We start from the raw sequence: 16082 nt of genomic DNA, 5'->3' as shown, positions 1-16082 counted from the left end.
ATTATGAACTTTGCTATTATGTAAAAATACACACCAGTAATAGGTGCATAAAACGAAGTTGCAGTAATATTCCCATAAAATATGAGGAAGTCTGTATTAAGAACTGCGATAAAACACCCCGTATCAAATTGCTACTTTTAAAGTTCCTTAAAATGTTGCATGAACAAAAATTATTGAAAAGATAGGCTACAATAGAGTAGGATCTTATAGCTGAAGAGTTGTACGTTAAGAAATAAGAAACTGCTCATTTAATGTTGTGTGACATTGTGGTTAGTCATTTCCGCTAATGTCAGATATGACAGAGCACGTCTTTATTGATCGTACCATGTATTTCTCCCGAAAATATTCCCTCCGTATTCAACTGATACATATAGTCAATGGACATTATAGGCCTGTTAATTTTACTGTGGTAGGTATCCTCCTCTTTTTTATATCTATCTGTCTATAATAGTAAGAACTGACTGTAATTACATATTCATGTCTGTTGCATATTACCATATTATTAGCAACGGAGTGGGACTGAATTTACTGATAATTTAATTATATCAATTACTAAATTACTCTTTATGATGATATACGCATACTTTTGGACGAAAGTAAAATATAAGTGCCCATTTTACCTATAAATGGTTTCATTTTATTATCAGATACCGTACATTTATTAAAGTTTCAGAATGTACGTAACTTTGTTTGATATTCTGTGTGAGCAACCAGATTATATTTTTACTAATGTCAGGTAATAAATATGCCTTTTGACACCTTTCATTACTACAGTAAGTATTTATTATATGCAGCAGGTAAAGATACGTAGAAAGTCCTGTTATACAACTGACAATTAGTTTCGATACTGAGGCTAGACAATTGTCCAACGAATTTTTGGGTTTAGCTCGCGTTCCACAACAGTTATCGACATAAGTCATTCTAATGAACGTCGTCAACCAGTCGTGTATAGCTCTGATGCTTTAAACTGGCAGACAGCCGCAGGTACAAACAACAGTGAAGTCAGACTGCTGAGTGGAGAGCAGTGGTCTTAGGAACGAGCCCCGCCTGTCTCTTTCAGGACTGCCAGCCTACATGCACCCTTGTTTTATGATCCTACAAAAGCAGAATCTTTGTATAGGAATTACGTCGGATGATTCTTCGATGAGCTGTGCAAGTCGTATTCCAACCTCATGATCGATTTGCTTTAGCTTTTTATATAGATAAACATAAGAAAAGCAAATAACGAAGAACTCACAACAGAAAGCAAAGTGGGATTTGGAAGCGGCTGGTGTGTAACTGCATGCTGGGTTCGGCAGTGTCGTAAGCGTGATACTTAAGGCCACTCCTCTAACCGGTATCTTCTGCAAACATATTTCAAAAGAACCCCTCCACCCCCACCACGCACACTCTCTCTCTCTCTCTCTCTCTCTCTCTCTCTCTCACACACACACACACACACACACAAACGCGCGCGCGCGCGCGCCACAAACGGTCATGTTAAGGTGTATAAAATATTCTAAAGTATTTCAAAATGTATTCCACAAAATCACTCTTCTAAAATGATAAAACAATGGATTATCTCACTTAATAAAATATTCCGAGTTATTATGCCACTGAGGGATGAATTTATTTTTGAAACGCAACGTTCTTTAAGGGAGATGTAGTTTTCTCCCCAAGCTCAACGCACACACTGCTTTGCAACTGACTTATGTGAGATTCCGTCTTCGAGTGCTCTCCTGCTGAGGTGTGACATCAGATTTATTGAAAACTCGAGCACATATCCACGGTTATCAGTTGTTATCATTCGTTATGCTACCATCATACGGTGGAAGACTGGTAGAAATCTTTTTCACCAGTGGAATTCAAATGCCATTCTGTTTCACATCCTTCAGATTACAAATACGTCCCTATGGACTCTAGCCATTGCCAATATCCAATTTTGGCTTCCAGTGACTCTTATCAAAGCTGACACACACACACAGACACACACAGACACACACACACACACACACACTGAGGGAACGAGAGAGAGAGAGAGAGAGAGAGAGAGAGAGAGAGAGAAAGAGAGAGAGAGTCAGCTGAGATGTTCTGTACATATATATCCTGTACAACTGCCTCTTACCACCCGTCACAAGTTTCAAGTAACCCATGATTTGTGGCTGCTTTCCTCTAGGCACATAACACTTACAGTGTGGAAGAGCATAAACAAACACAAAAATAGCCCCCATAATGGAAGTGTATTTCACATTTACCTGCAGTGGAATTGTAACCACGTTTGGGTATCACATCCCATATCAGCACACACGTGAAAATATTAAGAAATGTGATAAGCCCTTCAGCTACATTATTTTCGATCCTCTTCACTTTTAATTTAACACTGATGTAAAAAATCGCAATACTAAAAACTTATTAACTTAGAGTACTAAAATTTCCGATCACAGGGTAATGTAAGCGCGAGATAAGCCATTGCACAAGTCAACTGTAGTTACATTCGTAATCAGTGTAACTGCCAGAATCTTGAACGCAGACATGCGCCTTGCACCTTGATACTGAACACATCATAAATACTAATCAATGTAGAATTATTAAAAACTCAAATAACAAGCTGGCAGAATTCAAGAATGTGCCGTAATTGGTTGCAGACATTATTTCACTCATTTGTACATTTAATTACAAGTTAAACTATTAATCTCTATGTTATTAAAACTACACCAAACAAAGAGAATAGAAAGTGTTGTTTTCTGAGTGTAAATGAAAAAAAAACTGTAATTACTTTGTATCTGGATGTTTGTTTTCTTATTCATTGTCCTGCGGGAAAGAAGGAAAGAAAGAAAAGATGGATCTTCAAAAGTCTCTTCTAGTTCCACGCACGTGAATATAAGGAAAGGTATGCCTACAGCTTCGGTTATTGTATATGAATACCTGTTATGCATTCTCTGGCATAATTCAGCGTTAAGTAACCAAGTAGGAAGTTTGAGTCCTCCATCGGACATGGATGTGGGTGTTGTTCATGGCGTAAGTTAGTTTAAGTTAGAGTAAGTAGTGTGTAGGCATAGGGACAGATGTCCTAAGAATTTTTGGTCCCTTAAGACCTCACCACAAATTTCCAGATTTTAGAGGCATTGACACGGAAAATTAGACAAGTGGTGGAGAAAATGGAGATGTATAATTATTGCCTAACATCAAACCAAAGCTTCTGTGTGCAAGGAAAATAAACTGTCATAACATTATTTCCATGTCTGTGTGACACTCCCCGTCAAGTATCACCGATTCCCAGAATTCCTGCTTTCACATCCCCAACGTCCTCCTTAGCGTGATCTACTGTCTTTGAATATTCAACAGCAAAACCTTTCCACGATACATAACACCTCCATCTTGATGAGTATTACAGGAGACTGCGTGCATAACAGGAAAAAAGAAATGACAAGTTCTGTGCTGAAATTGGCCAATAATGTGCCGAAATCGTCTAATGCAACGGTGATTCTGCATGACACAAGATTGTGGCAAGATTCCGGAAGTATGTAAAATTTGTTATTTACAAAATTCATGTCTGTTCCAAGTTCTGTAGTTGTGGATTTACATAATTCATAACGTGAAGGGTATCCTCACTTCTGCCACCGACTCAAAACCGGCACAGCTAGGACAACGTAACGTCCACAAATATTTCTAATGAGCAATAGTACTAGCTGCTTTACGTGAGTCGATACACATCTACAGTTATTGCATAAACAAATCCGCCCCTCACAACATTTTCTAAGTCATTTCCAATGAATATAGATTCCATTCCTTCAACAAAGCGCTTGTGTGAAAACTCATTTTGCTGACCAAGTTTGACGATAACCTTGATAGAGAGGTCTGCTGTCTTGGCTTACACTAAACTATCTATAGTATCTAGGGATAGTCAGAATATTGTGTGTAGTAGGAAACTAGTGCTACAATGGATTCCTTATGGTTTCCAGAGCTACTCAGCATAGCATGGTTTATGCAGATTCTAATGATATAACACAACACATAGCACAAGGTTATGCTTAGTGAGATGTGTGAAAGAACTAAATAATTAGAGGAGTAACTAGGAATAATACAATAATATGATGCAGGCTTGACTGGCTTCTGTACTGGTATTCAAGCATGTATTTCTCACGGTACTTACATACTTTTGTAAAAGTGAAGTACCACATATGGTGAAGTGTATTTGGTACAGATGTTTCGCTTCCTGCCGACATGGGGCATTGCAATGGAAATACTGCTTGTGTGAGAAAGTGTTAATGAATCATGATATGTTGCACTAGCCTCCCTGAATAGCAGCCAGTGTAATACGGTATGACTGCATCTGACATCTATCTGCATTAACTGATTGAAGGCCACCACCTGCAAGTCGACATTTGCATTTCTTGTGCTGCCAGCGGTTGATGTTGATTAAATTAAGACATAATGAACTGACAGTGATGCTTGGTCTGTCCAGTGGTTGCAGCCACACTTGACCTCTAGCTGTCTGCATGTGTAGAAAGCACTCCAGGCACACGACAATCGTACTCAGGATGCTAACAAGAAGGAGATGCTACCTCGTGCGTGCGGCCCCACAGACCGGCCGCATGTGGGATTACTGGTTGTGGTATTTTCTATTAGTAATAAAAGCATAGTCATTGTTCTCTAATCAGTTCCTGCAATATCTTCCAGCAGGATAAACATGGGAAATCAGTGATGTGGTATATATGTTCAGCACCTAGAGTTTTGTGTGTGTACATGTGCATATGAGTGTGTAGGTAGAAGGCAAGGGCATTTGGTTTTAGACACAGGGGCTATATTGCATTTTAAATTTGGAGAAAAAAAACGTTAAGAAGAGAAGAGTGTACTAGATACACTGTATAGCATCACAAGTCATGTGTAAATGGCTTTCACAGCTTGATTTGTGAGATGTGGTAGATCAAATGGACCCATCTATTTTCGAGGGACTCATTCCTAGTCTTTATTATTTGCAAAAAAATGATATATTATGAAAGTATCCGTTAGCACAGTGCAGCAAACTTTGGCGTTAATGGGCTATGGCAGCAAACGACCGACGTAAGTGCCTGTGCTAACAGCACAACATCGCCTACAGCGGCTCTCCTGTCTCGTGACAATATCGGTTGCACCCTAAACGACTGGAAAACTGTGGCCTAATCAGGTAAGTCCCGCCGATATCGATTGGCAAGAACTGATGGTAAGGTTAGAGTGTGGGCACCCCCCCCCCCCCGAAGCCATGGATCCAAGACACTATTCAAACTGGTGGTGGCTCTATAATAGTGTGGGCTGTGTGTACACAGAAGGGACTGGCCCTCTGGTCCAACTGAATCGATCAGTGACTGGAAATTTTTATGTTCATCTACTTGGAGATCCTCTGCAGCCATTCATGTGCTTCTGTTCCCAAACTACGATGCAATTTTTCTGGATGACAATGCGCTATGTCACCAGGCCACAGTTGTTCACGATTGGTTTCAGGAACATTCTGAACAGCTAGAGCGAATAATCTGGCCACCCATATTGCCCGACATAAATCCCATCCAACATTTATGGGACGTAATGGAGAGGTCTGTTCGTGCACAAAACCCTGCACCGGCAAGCTTTCGTAACTATGGACGGTTGCATAGGCAGCATGGCTTAATATTTCGGAAAGGGACTCCTAACGACTTTTTGACAGCATGTAACATCGAGACGCTGCACTAGGTCAGGCAAAAGAAGATCTACACGAAATTAGAAGGTATCCCGTGACTGTTTCACCTCAGTGTATGTGACGATATTATAACAGTAATTGTTTCATGCATTTTTTTCCGATTTTCAGTTGTAAAAGATGTAACAGTGTATTTCATCTTCTTACCGGTGTACACATTCCCAACCTAAGTTCTTTAGGTTTAGGGTAATGTTCTCAAGTACATGAAGATCGTAAATGTGAATCCCAAAACCCATTGAAAATTATAATTTCACTGCAAATAAATGTATAAGGCAGTTCTACTGCTGTGGCTACTGGTGTATTATAATTCTTTTCCGGCAAGACTGAAACATGGGTTATTTTAATGTTGGGACAAGTTTACTGCATGTGGATGTGTAAAATACGGACTGTCGCTTTACCGCCATTTTTAAGTCACAAACTGTTTTTTAGAGTTGCGGGCAGAGAGGATTGATAGTGACGCCATACTTCACCATATTTAGTGATGTGTTACCTCCACCAGAAGGCCCAACAAAGGGGATGGAATGAGGAGTAGTGGGAATTTGTCACAGCTAATAAAGCCAATTAAAAAGTCATAAATTGCGCTTTTATACCCATTTCTCCATTACCACTGTTTTGTCAATATCATCCACTTGCAGTTCTTAACGTCAGTAATTAAGGGCAGGACAAATTTTGATCTCGCAAACGACTGTACATCGATAAGATCTTTTTATCTCAGTAGGCGGATATTGATTTTTCAGCAGTGTATTGATGAAATATTACAATTGCGCCTAGTGCAGCTCACTTCAAACATTTTTCTTTCTCTTTCCAACTCGTCTGTGTCATGTGTGGTATTTGAAATCCATTGTAGTCGTCCATGAGCGTGGGTAATTGGCATATTGTGTGGGCCAAGCTACCACTTTCTCTCTTGAAAACTAGCGTTTAAAAGAATTGCCATCTGTGGTCTACCTCCTCCGCTATAGTGAACTCAGATTAGTCTGATTGAAATGTTCGTGAAAGCGCTCTAGTTTCTCTCTGCTTCTCTCCCACGACACAAATATATCATTTATGTAACACAGCTAGACGTTCCGTTTTTTCTGGGGTTCCTGTTGTCTGTTCGAAATTTTGCTCAAAGAAATTTTCTATCACTGAACTTATTTAAAGGACTTCCCATAGCCATGCAACGCGTCTCTCCGTAAAACTCATCGTTGCATCTGAGGTAAGTGACCATGAGATAATATTTAAGCAACGAACGAAAAATTACTAGATGAACATAAGAACAGCTGCATGAGGGAGGAATCCTACAGGTCAGCTCTTGGAGAACGTGCTTTGCTCCCAGGAGACCACCAGAGTCGATCTGATAAGACTTAAGCACTGGCGGTCACAAGCGGATGCTACTAAACACTACACTGAAAGGCCATAGAGATTACTAAACATACCGATCTTAATCGGAAGGAGGATAGTATGAAACTGAATGGTTTCCCGTCTCTCTCACTGAAGAAGGCGTGTAACAGTACATCGTTGTGATTAATAACAACAGCAGACGACGTCAACCGACAATGGTGACCTGCGCTTTAGGTTACAAAGCATGTCACGTCAACCTCCATGCGGGAACACGAGAAAACGGAATTTTGCTTGTCAGTATAGCAAGGCAGGATGTATATCGGAGCTTCGAGAAAGCTACAACCTCACCGTCGTTGAGCTTCGCAGATTGGGAGGACACGTTGTACACTACTGGCCTTTAAAATGGGGCATTGAGTCAAGCACAGCTTGGACGGCGTGTACAGAAACAGTTGCCCATGCAGCTTCAACACGATACGACAGTTCATCGAGAGTAGTGACTGGGGTATTGTGACGAGCCAGTTGCTCGCCCAACACTGACCAGACGTTTTCAATTGGTGAGACGTCTGGAGATTGTGCTTCCAGGGCAGCAGTTGAACATTTTCTATATCCGCAAAGGCCCGTACAGGACCTGCAACATCAGGTCGTGCATCATCCTGCTGAAATGTAGGGTTTCGCAGGGATCCAATGAAGGGTAGAGCCACGGATCGTAACACATCTGAAATGTAACGCCCACTGTTCAAAGTGCCGTCAACGCGAACAAGAGGTGACCGAGACTTGTAACCAACGGCACCCAACACCATCACGCCAGGTGATACGCCAGTATGGCGATGACGAATACACGCTTCCAATGTGAGTTCACCGCGATGTCGCCAAACACGGATACGATGCTGTAAACAGAACCTGGATTCATCCGAAGAAATGACGTTTTGCCATTCGTGCACCCAGGTTCGTCGTTGAGTACACCATCGCAGGCGCTCCTGTCTGTGATGAAGCGTCAAGGGTAACCGCAGTCATTGTCTCCGAGGTGATAGTCCATACTGCTGCAAACGTCGTCGAACTGTTCGTGCAGATGGTTGTTGTTTTGCAAACGTCCCCATCTGCTGACTCAGGGATCGAGACGTGGCAGCACGATCCGTTACAGCCATGCGGATAAGATGCCTGTCATCTGGACTGCTAGTGATACGAGGCCATTGGAATCCAGCACGGCGTTCCGTATTAACCTCCTGAACCCACCGATTCCATATTCTGCTAACAGTCATTCGGTCTCGACCGACTGGAGCAGCAATGTCGCGATACGATGAACCGCAATCGCGATAGGCTACATTCTGACCTTTATCAAAGTCGGAAACTTGATGGTACGCATTTATTCTCCTTACACGAGGCATCACAACAACGTTTGACCAGGCAACGCCGGTCAATTGCTGTTTGTGTATGAGAAATCGGTTGGATACTTTCCTCATGTCAGAACGTTGTAGGTGTCGCCACCGGCGCCAACCTTGTGTGAATGCTCTGAAAAGCTAATCATTTGCATATCACAGCATCTTCTTCCTGTCTGTTAAATTTCGCGTCTGTAGCACGCCATCTTCGTGGTGTAGCAATTTTAATGGCAAGTAGTATATTTCGATAAGAAATTCATTTGACCACGACGTAATAAACCCGAACGTTTTGATAAGTGTGACATTTCCGGCAACAAAAGTTGACATGTTATTTGGTATTCTTTGGTCAGATCCCTGCATTCTTGCTAACACATCGACTACTTTGCAGCCATAGAATGTCGGAATAAATGTACCTGAGGGCCAGAAGGTGAGGAACAGGGTGCTGTACGTGGTCACTATGGAGAAGAATGCACTGACGAGGCTCAGCCTAACGGTGATCACGTCCAGCAGGTTGGCCACTGGGCGTCCAGAGGACACCTGCCGCGCCTGCAGCCGCAGCTCACGGTGGGCGGCGCCGCCCACACGCAGCCCTTCCAGCAGTAGCTCCGAGCACAGCCTCTTAGTGCTCCTCGCTTCTGCCTCCACACAGTGAGCTGGCAGGACGAGTAGCGTCAACTGAACTAGGCAGAGACACATTACCAACTTCCCTTGCCAGCTGTCGACATTACTTGAACCTAGGAAAGCTGATTTGGTTCCAAGGAGGTAGACCCGAACTGTCGATTGCAGTGCAAATGCTAGGAAATAGAACACTAGGAAAACCTCGTGTGCAGATGCGGCCAAGTCTGACAGTTCACAGAGGTCTGCATGCACTCGTGTGAGAGACCGCACATCGGCTGACATACGCCAAACAAATCTACTGTCTACTTGTAGCCTCCCTATGCTTACATATCGGTTCTTCGTAGACTCTTTACCATCACTTGCCGCAAGCATGTCACGTAAACAAACATTCAGAAGTGAAATTCTGTACTTTATCATCAACTGTAAATTCGCAAATCTCAAAATAGTTAAAAAGGCGCAAGGAAAGGAGCCTACAGTAACTACAAAACCCAGCTGGTGGTCCTCGTTATTAGTAACCGTAAAAATGAATGTGTACAATGAAACAACATAACAAAGCAACAGAAAAAGTTGGAGTTTTACTACATTTCCGTCATATGTATTCACAGACCCAATATGGGTCGTTAGAATTTTGTCACATGACACTACCGACTTCAGCATGTTCTCGTACTTTTTTGTATTGCAGAAGGCGTCTGCACTTATCGAACACAAGCTCATTGCTGACCAACTCAATTCGCCGAAAAGCGTGATAACGTTTACTACAAAGAAAGTACCTAACAATCTACTGTGAAAGTGCACCAAAATGTATACAGAAATGAGATTAATACGCTGGCAAGAGTCACAATAACCAAATCCGATCTCACTTTCTTCACTAATCTGGCCTTCTCATCAACTGTGAATGGCATGAGCCCAAACAATTTGCATGTGAAGTGAAACGGTTTAATGGCCAATAAAAGTCTTTTTGTGATTTGAGGCACCATCGTCGGAGATTCATATGCTGACATCATCTGCAAAAGTGGAAACAATTTTGTAGTTTAGTGATGCTGAATGCTCCACTATTCATTGCTTAATGGAATATTAAAGTATCTATAAAACCAAATATATACATCAAGTAAGGTATGTATATTACGTAGTAATTTACAAATCACTATAATATTTATCTAACAAAATACCAGTTAATGCAATTTTTAGTTTCCCTTGTAGGAGTAAGGATTAATAAATAATGGTGAGAATAAGATAAGATTTATTGCTTACTGAATATTTCCGTAAATTTCTACAGAGATCACTTCGTTCTATACGGTTGAATGTGGCCCTAATGTTTTCAGGTAATATGACATGATTGTTGACAACAACTCCACACACTGCAGCGTTGATCTCCTCAGACAGGAAGACCTGAAGACATTTTAATAAAATTTGCAACAGTTGATTTGGTCTGTTTCCTCAAATTCATCTAGATTTTTCCCCCCAACTCCCAACCCCTCCATTCCACCTCAGCCCAACCCACCCCGGCTAACGCATTTTCCCCACAGGAGATTAGGTTGAAGCTTCAGAAAGAACTTTAGTAATAATGACCATACTGAAGTTCTGAGAAATGCTGATTTGCAGTTAATATTCCCTGAAGCTGTAAAGCATGTATTTCAGCTGAAGAGAACTGGTCATCTCTAAAAAGGATAACCACAAAAATTGAACAGACAAACATAGATAGAAGGAAGACCACGGCAAAGAAAGTGTGGGAGAGGGATGATATATATCTGTTGGGTTATGCTGGAAAGAATTACAAAACCTATCAGCAAACTAACTCAGAAATTTAATCTAAGAAGCGCAAGGAAGACATTGCAAAATGACTGTAGAAAAAAAGTGCATACAACAAGACGAAATGTTTGCTGATAACTGTCAGAGTAGCTTCCTGTAAACTAAAAGCATAGACGTCAACATTAATAGCGCAAAGAGAAGAGCAGTGGTAAGCGCAAAGGAAACAACAGATAGAGAATACAATGAGGACCTCTACAGTAACGCAGGGCCTTATGCCATGGGGATAGAAGAAAAAAAGTCGTCTTGGAAGACCTGGACGGTCCAGAATTAAAAGTCAAAGATTTCAAAGCTTTGAAAGACCAGTCGAACAAGTACGAAGGCATAGATGACATTGGTTCGGGATTGCGAAAGTCATTGGAGAAACTGGCAGCCAGATGATAAGTTACGGTATAGAATCCGGTGACAAACCTTCAGACATTCGGAACAATACCATCCACACAGTCCCTAAGATAGTAAGCCCGTGGAAACTAATGTACACTTCACAGCTCATACATCATAGACGCTGAGCAAAAGAATAGAAATGAAAACCGAGTTTCTGTTACACAATATTTTCTTCGTGGGAGGAAGAGAAAATGCCAGATTTATTCACAAAACAATCAGTTTGGCTTTAAAAAAGATAAAGACATTACAAAATCAGTGCAGACGTAATAATAGAAGCAAGAGATTTTTTCAGGATTAATGAAAAGTGCTCGACGAAGTGAAGTGGAACCAGATATTATAAATCTTAGAAAAATAGTAATAATGTATAGAAAATGATTGATAAAATACAGTAGTAATAGAAGACGAAGAAATAATTGTAGAGACTAAAAAGGCTGTAAGGCATATACCGTCTCTAGTATGTCAAAGAAACAATAAAAGAAATAAAAGGAATGTTCAGAAGTAGGAAGATATTACTGGGTGAAACGATATCAATGCTGAGCATAGCTGATGACATTGCTGTCGTTTGTCACGTGAAGAAGAAGCACAAAACCTCTTGAATGAGATGAATAGCCTACGAAACACGCAATATATACCAACGGTAAAGAAAAGAAAGAAAAGTATTGAGTAATAGCAAAAATGGGGTTATTGACAAAATTAGTATCAGAATTGGGGACCATGCATTAGGTAACGTGAAGCCACAATACTACCATGAAAACAAAACAACGCATGAGATATGTTGCAAGGACGATATAAGAAACGTATTAGTTCAGATGATGACAGCATTTTTCGGTATAAGAAATCTGCTTGTGTATTTATCAGTTTACGTGGGACCACGCGTGCCAAAGCTACTACATCGTGGAAAGACTCGGTAGATACTTCACATAGCTAGAATTAGAAGATTTATAAAAAGCAGAAATAATAAAACACAAAAAAAAACACCGCCGCAAGCCGGTCCCAAGCCCGGGCCCATCTAAAAACAAGAGGATGGGGAAGTGTGGAGGGGGAGGAGTAACAACCTCGTAAAAAAACCAGGGTCCGTCCGGCTCCAGATGGTAGCACCCTGTCATAGGGCCCCTGCCTAGGTTTACTAGGTGAAACCCAGCCAACGGTCTCAATGGCGGAAGAGGAACAATTTCCCAACGGCAGAGAGAGCGGAAGAGCTAACTCCAGGGCTTACTACCTTGGTTTTAATTTCGGATTCGGGGCAACCCGATCCCCTAATTTATTATCCAACAATTACTGCAAAGCATGATGGGAACGTCGTCAAAGATAGACACTACTCCAAGAGGTAGACCGAATGGCAAATCCTCCGTTGTTCGTAGAAACAATGCAAAGGGGTCAAAGGATTTTGGAGGACCCCAACCAACATGTATGCAGCCCTCAACACTGAAATTTAAGAAAGCAACTATGTTGCAACCCTAAATGTAAACTCTCTAATTAAAGTAGGAAAATTGAAATTATTGATTGAAAAGCTGAACCAGAAAGAAATTTTAATATGTGCATTGCAAGAAACAAGGTTTTTAGATGAAACTGCTTTAGATTTTGAAAATTATCGTTTATTTAAAGGAAAACCAGGTAAAATCTTAATGAAACAAATGCCATACCTGGGAACAGCATTTCTGGTACATCACTCAATTTTAGATTCAGTTACTAACTTCTACTCGAGTTCTGAGAGACTATCCATTCTTGAGATTAAATGTAAAAACAAAGGATACTCTATAATCAACTGCCATGCACCCATAAACCAGGACAACAAAAATAACCCGGAGAAAGTTGAAGAATTTTGGAAGATACTTGAAATGGAACTGGAAAGGTGCTCAAAGAAGAACATCAAAATGTTAGTAGGCGATTTTAACGCACAAATAGGAAGGGAGAAAAAATACCATGGAACAGTAGGCCTCTTCCCAGGTCACAAAAGAACTTCAAAAAATGGAGAAAGGCTTATAGAGGTATGTAGGCATTTCAACTTGAAAATAATGACAACACATTTCAAAAAGCTGAGCCGAAAAACTAAAACATGGAGATCACCAAATCCACTTCTCGGAGAATTCCAAATTGACCATGTGGCTATCTCACTTCATTGTCAAGAAGAAATTCAAAACACTAAAGTGCTGAAAAGCCTTGATGTTGATTCAGACCACTATTTGACTACGATTAAATTCAGACCACTCCCATTTCGAAAAGAGAAGAAAACCTTTTACAAAATTCCAAAATATAACACAGAAACTTTAAAAAATGAAGAAATTAAACAACGGTTTCAAAGAGCATTGCACAAAGATAGCGATGGCATATCCACAATAAATAAAGAAGCGGGATGGGAGGAGATCAAAAACGAAATAGTTGAAATAGCAAAAGAAAATTGTCTCGTGAAAAGAGTAAGAAGACATCCATGGTGGGACAATGAATGTGATGAGAACCTGGAGAAGAGACAGAAATTGTGGCAGAAATGGAACTCCACAAAAGATCCTCAAGATCTTGACAATTTTAAAATCCAGAGAAGAGAAATAGCTAAGCTTTTCCGTAATAAAAAAAGAAGACAATTTCAGGATAACCTAGAACAGATTGAGGAAGACTTTAAAAGAAATAATTCTAGAGATTTCTACAAAACTTTTAGAAAACAGCTAACCAAATACCAATCCCCAAATTTATGTTTTAAAGATGAAGAGAACAAGCTAGGTTTGACAAACAAGACTAATTGTGAAATATTGGCAAAATATTTCGAGAATCTACTAAATTGTGAACCCTCCAAAGATAAAATGAGTTTTGAAAACCACCGAAATACTAATACCGAGTCAAAACCTCCAGACGCTGAAGAAATAAAACACATAATACACAGTCTAAAAAACAATAAAGCCCCAGGTGAAGACTCCATAGTACCAGAAATCCTAAAAATAATGGATACCAACCTCCCACAAGTTTTGGAACATATGTTTAAGAAGATCTGGGACGAAGAAAGAATTCCTGAAGACTGGCAGTGTGCCCTGATACACCCACTACACAAAAAGGGGGATAAGATGAATGTTAATAATTATAGAGGGATCTCGCTACTACCAGTAGGATACAAAATTTTGTCAAGGAAATTACTTCAAATCGTGGAGCCAGTTCTGGATAAAAAAATAGGTGAATATCAAGCAGGTTTTAGACAAGGTAGATCCTGTGTTGAACAAATATTTAACCTGAAAACACTAATTCGTTACAGAATCTCAAGAGGCCAGAGATTTGCAATAGTATTTGTAGATTTCAAAAAAGCATACGACTCGGTAGATAGAGAAACATTACTGAAAGTATTGGAAGAATTTGGGGTCGATAAGAAAACAATTCAAATTATCAAACAGACGCTAACAAACAGTAAGGCCAAAGTTAAATTTATGGGTGAAATTTCAAGGAAGTTCGAAATTAAAACAGGTGTTAGACAAGGTGATGGTTTATCCCCAATCCTCTTCAACTGCGTACTGGAAAAGATATTGAGAATATGGAAAGAAGAACTCAAAGGCACCAAGAATGACATCAGAATTGGAACAAAAAAAGAAAAAATAGAAGTGGACTGTTTAGCTTTTGCAGACGATCTGGCAATAATTACAGAAAACGAAGAAATAGCTCAGAATTACTTGGAGAAACTACAAGAAGTTTCGGCCAGAGCTGGACTGCAGATTTCATTTGAAAAAACCGTGTATATGTCTAATCATAGAAATAACAAGAAAAATCTTATTACTAAATACGGCAATATTAAGAGAGTAGAAAAATTTAAGTATTTAGGTGAAATAATTCAAGTGAATGGTTTAGACAAGAGTGCAAACCAGGCGAGAGCAAGGAAAATGGAATTTGCTTTTAAAAAAAACCAAAGACATATATAACAAAAAAAACATTTCGATTCAAGCTAAATTAAGACATTATAAAACTGTCATTAGACCAGAATGCCTGTATGCATCGGAGTGCCTAACTCTCAACAAAAAGGGGGAAATAGAAAACATGGAAAGGAAAGAAAGGAAAATTTTGAGAAAAATATTAGGACCGAGAAAGATTGGAGAAGAGTACAAGCTAAAGAGTAATAAGGAAATATACAAAACTATTGAGAAAGTGAGTGATGCAATGCGTAAACGCAGACTAACGTTTTATGGTCACCTGTCGAGGATGGATGGAAACAGACTAACAAGAAAAGTGTTTGAACATAGTAACAGGAACGAAAAAACCAACAATAAATGGATACAGATGGTGAAAAAGGATTTGGCCTATTTTAATGTCACCCGTGAGTCAATCAGGGACAGGAAAAAGTTTAGACAAATAGTGAACGAAATTAAGTGTTTTCCAGAAGAAACGAAACTAAAGAATAATAACAGGAAATGGTCGGAAGAGCGGAGGAGGAACCATTCGAAAATGATGAGGAAATATTGGGAAGAGAGAAAAAAGATCAAAAACCCGGGCAAGTGAATTGTTGAACGTGGTCCAAAGATGGCCGAAATCGAAAGAAGAAGAAGAAAACACAAAAAAGAAAATCAGACAGATAACGAATGAATAAAACATTACAGAGAAAAATTGTAGACTGAGGAGCTTTTGTATAGAATAGAACTGTGCCAGAAGGAAATCTCTCAACTTGGATTTCAATACTTGTGGTTTATAAGCAAATTTTTACAGTTATCTTAAAAGTCAATGCTGCATACTTCTCTGCACAATCAATAAGGAAATATTATTCAAATGCTTATCGTTCTTTCGTCCACTGTTCACTGAATGGATGCTGCTGTTTCTTCAGATTGAGTGAGTATTGTTAATAACAAATTCCTTGATGGAATATAGACTATGTACAGGAACGGCAGAGCCAAATTTCATAATTACCTGGACAACGCCGTACACGA

Source organism: Schistocerca nitens, chromosome 5 (genome assembly GCF_023898315.1).
Source record: "Schistocerca nitens isolate TAMUIC-IGC-003100 chromosome 5, iqSchNite1.1, whole genome shotgun sequence".
NCBI classification, from domain to species: Eukaryota; Metazoa; Arthropoda; class Insecta; order Orthoptera; family Acrididae; genus Schistocerca; species Schistocerca nitens.
This window is presented reverse-complemented; position numbering follows the sequence as displayed.